The sequence below is a fragment of the Panthera uncia genome, chromosome B1 (genome assembly GCF_023721935.1).
Source record: "Panthera uncia isolate 11264 chromosome B1, Puncia_PCG_1.0, whole genome shotgun sequence".
NCBI lineage: Eukaryota > Metazoa > Chordata > Mammalia > Carnivora > Felidae > Panthera > Panthera uncia.
Window position 1 is genome coordinate 168,628,056 of NC_064811.1, and position 5,650 is coordinate 168,633,705.

The 5,650-nt window shown below is 45.1% G+C and overlaps 1 long non-coding RNA gene across 1 annotated transcript; it reads right to left on the minus strand.

Moving 5' to 3' along the window:
• Window positions 1-323: 323 nt before the first annotated feature.
• LOC125923361 (uncharacterized) lies at window positions 324-5,607 on the minus strand. Its single transcript, XR_007458003.1, has 3 exons — window positions 5,097-5,607; window positions 2,960-3,024; window positions 324-2,864 (listed from the first exon to the last, which is right to left on the minus strand). It is a non-coding gene; the product is annotated as an uncharacterized LOC125923361 (long non-coding RNA).
• Window positions 5,608-5,650: the final 43 nt, after the last annotated feature.

Sequence of the window (5,650 nt, forward strand, 5' to 3'; positions counted from 1 at the left end):
ATATACATATATATGTATACATACATATGTATATATGTATATATATGATTCATATATATACTTACACATATGTATACATTTGTGTATGTATATATACATATGTATATATGTATATATATGATTCATATATACATATACATATGTATACATTCATATATGTATACATTCATATACATATGTGTGTGTGTGTGTGTATATATATATATATATATATATATATATATAGGCCCTGTATATATATACACACACAGTTCACTAACTCCTGGCTTAGAGCATGGACCCTGGCACCAATCTGCTCAGGGTTTGAATTTAGTTCTGCCACTACGTAATTACGCGGGCAATATTGTAACATGTTCTGGGACACACTTTCCACATTTGTAAGTTGGGGGGGGGATGACAATAATGTTCTATTTACCTCATTAGGTTATGTGAGGATCAGACAAGCTGATTTAGCTTAGTGCCAGGCACAGGCCATGAATAGTAATTATTATTGTTACGCTACAGCTAGTGACCATGGAGAATCTGTCTGGTATTAAATAAAATTTCTAGATCAAATGTTTGTTTCTTAACTGACCATGAAGTAACAGGAAGAAAAATCTGCTATGACAGTCATCTAAACAACATAGTCACAATGTCACAGTTACCAAGGGGCTTCAGAATGAAACTTCACTCTTATCCCAAATAAAGGTCAAATTTAAGCACTTAACTTTCTGCTTTTGTACATGGTCCAGGAATCTCAGCAACCAAGTAGTTTTCTTTTGAAGAAGGTTAAAAATTTCCATTTTTAATGTTCCTCTACAGTCATTTTCCATGCAAAATATAATTTTATATAGTTATAAGTATATTACGGCATATATAGTTTAATTATTGTACCTTAAGCTTACATTATAATTTTTCCACCTTGCTTCTTAGTTTTTATCACCTCTTGTTTTACAAAGTGTAATGAAGATAGATTTTCTTTTTTTTTTTTTTTAACGTTTATTTATTTTTGAGACAGAGAGAGACAGAGCATGAACAGGGGAGGGGCAGAGAGAGAGGGAGACACAGAATCTGAAACAGGCTCCAGGCTCTGAGCTGTCAGCACAGAGCCCGACGCGGGGCTCGAACTCACGGACTGTGAGATCATGACCTGAGCCGAAGTCGGAGGCTTAACCGACCAAGCCACCCAAGCGCCCCTGAAGATAGATTTTCAACACATAGAGGAACTTTTCAAGACACGTTACGTAAATACAGTTTTGAAAATTCAAGTGGTGTTCCTCGCTTCTCGCATTGAATATTGATCCAACTGTCATCAAGCTAATAATAACTTTGAGTTGCTCATGTCATCAACTTCTTTCAAAGGTGAACTTGAAGCACATTTAGATGTCTGCAGCAAAGAGCATTCCAGAAGCAAAACTAAAAGCTTTTTGCTGTGTTTGCAAAGAGGGTGAAAGCTAAGCTTACCGAGCACCCATCTCCCGGCGATGGGGGTGAGGGTATGACTAGCACTGGAGAAGTGACCATCATCTCCCAGTCATCAGAGAAAGTGGACCTACCACGGCCCGTGGCAGAGCCAAGAACAGACCCAAAGATGCTCACCAGATAAATCATCTGGGCGGCAGAGAGTAGATAGCAATGTGAGTTTCTAGGGTCTATGAAAAAAAAAAGTACTTCTAGGGCTGCAGGGGTGAGTTCCTTTGTCCAGTTTAGCTCATGGGTCCCAAATGACAATGCCTCACCCTGCGCCTGACTTACATAGAACCACCCTGTCCTAAAGCTAGAGCATTTGCCCTCAGAAGACCTCAAAGTGATATTAGAGCCAATTACATTTTTCCACCCTTTTTTTTTTTTTTTGGTTATTCTAGCAACTACACTCACTCATATGTAGGCTCATCCAGAAAAAAAAAGAAAGAAAGAAAGAAAGAGAGAGAGAGAGAGAGAGAGAGAGAGAGAGAGATGCTCTTTAATAGAATCCATAGCTTTTTTCAGAGAAGCAATCAAGTCAGCCAGATTTGGCGAAATAAACCTTGTAATCAACGGAGGAAGCAAGCCCTCGCCAATTGTCTTCACATCCATCTATTCAGGCGTTGTGAGGGATGGTCACAATGTTCATGTCAAACTAGCCTCCACATTCAAATTCATTTATCCTCATTTCTTTCTCCAAGGCACCTTTCAAGCAGAGTATGCTAGTGCTTGTGCGTGCATAAATGTGTTTATATTTGTGTGGGTTTCGCAGTCTGAGTATCAGTGCTTCTGGAATATGCCTAATGTTTCTTCTGAAAAGACATCAGAGGAAAAAGAAATTGATATTTCTGGGAATCATGCTCTTATTCCACCTACCCATCTAGTTGACTCTCTAATTTTAAGCCTAATTTTAATAAAAGACGTTGAATAGCTCTGCTTTTATGATTTAAATGGACTTTCAAATTGGGATTTAACCATTGGATATAACAAAGTGGGTGGACCTCAGTCTTCAGAGGAAAAAGAATAAACGTACTGAAGGCTGTAATTAAAATTTTCCGTTTGCCTCCAACCCTCTTAACGCAATTATTGTCAAACTTGAAATATCCAGCGCCCAGATTCAAACCTCAAGTTCTGCAAAGAGCTTTCAGTGCGAGTGGTAGGGGGTGGCGCTGAAAACATTCCAGAAAAGGCAGCTGAAATCATTTTGGTAGAAATCCGGTTCCACTGGACGCGCACGGAACACCCTGATGTGTATTAAATTCAAAGTACACCAGTAGTTAGAGAACATTTGGTTAAGCAATTTCCTTGAACAGAGACAACTGAAATACCTTTGTGAAGTCCCCATTCTATAATGCAAATGCTTCAGCTCCTAGGGGTCCACGTGGAGGAATCACTGAGGAAGTCCTAAAGGTGATTAAGTCCTAAAGAAATAACAAAGGAAAACTTCAATACAGAACAACGTGGATATATTTACCAGTTACTCAAGCCCCCAAACTTAGAGTCATCCTTGACCCACCTTGTCTATCACACCCAGGGACAGGATCCAAGGTCTCTGGGGCCTGAAGCATATACAGTGGGGCTCTTAAGGAAAACAAAACAAAACAAAACAAAACAAAACACAAAACATTTTTTTTCTTTGCGGGCTTTCCAAAAACAAGCTAATGAAAGGACCCAGAGGCCTCACAGTGAATTCTCCTCCGTGCACACTGTACTCTTAACTTTTTAAAAAAATTTTTTTATGTTTATTTTTGAGAAAGAGAGAGAGAGAGAGTGCAAGCAGGGGAGGGGCAGAGAGAGAGGGAGACACAGAATCCCACGCAGGCTCCAGGCTCTGAGCTGTCAGCACAGAGCCTGACACGGGGCTCGAACCCACCAACAGTGAGATCATGACCTGAGCCAAAGTCAGACGCTTAACCGACTGAGCCACCCAGGAGTCCCACTATATTCTTAACTTTATGTTAAGAATCCAACCTCTTTCCCATCTCTCCCCTACTATCCTGGCCCCAACTACTTTCATTTGGTGCTTGAACTACTAAAATATTCCTATGTCTTCCCTTGTGCCTTTATAGTCCGTTCATCCCATAGGCAAGCAAATTAGATCGTATTGGAGGGTTGGCCTAAAAACTCCAACCTCATCTAATGTTGTTCTATGTAAGCCCCTTACTATGCTTTTCAGGGTCCTGCTCTATCCCGCCACTCTGTGCCTCTTGGACCAAGTTGCCTTCCACACAGCTACTTACTCCTTTCTTACAAAGGAGGATTCCTTGCTGTTTTGGGAACCTGACAAACATGCCTCTAGGCCTTTGCATACTTCCCTCGGGTTGATTCTTCAATGTCTGCACCTTTGCAGACTACTCAGCATAAAACAGCAGCACATCCTATCCTCCTAGTTTTGGGTTTTCTACATGCTTAGTCTCCTTTGGCACACATTTATTTGTTTTGTTTTCCTCTGTCTTCCAGACTGTAGGCTCTATGAGGGTAGGGATTTTCCTTTATTCATTGCTGGGCCCCATGACATCTAACAGGCCCTTAATAAACATTGGTAGAAAGAAGATGACATTAGGTTAATCGTGATGTCACTGGCTAAGAAAAATTATTTCATGGATATGGTGGAGTGCCTCCTGGATGTTAAGTCTAAAGTGACAGATTCTTGGGGCGCCCGGGAGGGTTCAGTCGGTTAAGCCTCCGACTTCGGCCCAGGTCAGGATCTCACAGTTCCGGGGGTTCCAGGCCCGCGTGAGGCTGTGTGCTGACAGCTTGAAGCCTGCTTCGGATTCTGTGTCTCCCTCTCTCTCTGCCCCTCCCCAGCTCATGCTCGCACTGTCTCTGTCAAAAGTAAATAAACTTAAAAAAAATTAAGAAAAAATAAAGTGACGGATTCTTAAATTATCATTACACTTTGCAAATAAATGCCTACTTGTTGATGGAGAAGAGGATAAGCCCTAGGAATTACCCACCTAGAACAGGACCCCCCCCCCCTTTTTTTTTTTTATTTCGGATATGGTTTTGCACACATTACCAAAATTAAAATGCACTAATTTTTCAATCAAGTTTCACTCTATTTCACTACGTTATCTTTCTTTCATGTTCCAGAAAGGCCAGAAAAATTTCACAGACTGCAAAGACAAAACAGTTTCTTTCAATAGGTATTTTCTCAGACCGGGAACACAAATCGGCTGCTCATTTACTCTGAGATTTTACTTCTCCGTGTAAGGTAGCCGAGCGCCTCCCCTCCCCCCAAGCCAGGTGCCTCCGATCCCCCCCCCCCCTTCATTCCCGAGGTCTCTCCAGGAGGAAGTGAGTTCCAAGTGGAGCCTGCGGCAGTGCATTTGAACAGTCCGTGCGTCGGGCTGTTGGTCAAAACGATACGGCCGATGGAGAAGAGTCTCTCGGATGTGCCCTGGTCCCCCCTCCACAAGGATGCTCTCTGGGCTGCAGCTGTCTTGGAAAAGGGAGGTCTTGGGGCGATCTTTTCCCTTGAGCACAAGGGTCTGAATGCCTTCAGCTGGGGAGGCGTCCCGGTGTTTGTGGGGGGGGGGGCGGGGTACAGGATTTCCAAGTTAAGACTCTCTAAAGAATTTTCCCACCGAAGCTCCCCTTGGAAGCTGACACGTCTCAGGAGCCCGGGTCCCTCGCATCAGGTCTCCACTTACCCGGAGACAAATACGCCCGCTTTGAAAGCTATCAACGGTGGCCCCGGGAGGTCGCGTCCGCCCTGGAGCCCGGCTTCCGGTCCTCTCGGTGTCAGTTAAAGCTCCAGGGGGTGAACGCGGTAGTCAACTGCTCATTCATTCAACAAATATTTATTGAGCGCCCGCTGAGTGCCAGGCACTGGGGGTGCCCGGGGCCCGGCAGGCAGCTCCCGAACGCATTCTAGTTCCCCCCGAGGCGCGGCGCGCGCAGTGGCAGCGACCCCGCACTCCGCGCCCACCCGCCGCCGGCCCTCCCGACGCCCCCCGGGATCCAGCCTCGAGGGTTGAATCCGGGTGAGGAAGGCGGGGAAAAGCGCCAAACACCGAGAGGAAAAAACAAAACAAAACAAAAAAAACAACCCTCTGAGCCCAGTGGGCCCCGGGAAGCCGCTCCCGGGAAGTGCGCGAGGCGGAGCCGGGGGAGCGCGGAGCCCCGGGGCGGGCGGGAGAGGCCGGGCGCCCGCGGGTCGGGGCGCGGAGGCGGCCCCGGGCGGGCGGAGGGCGCGGCCGGCGGG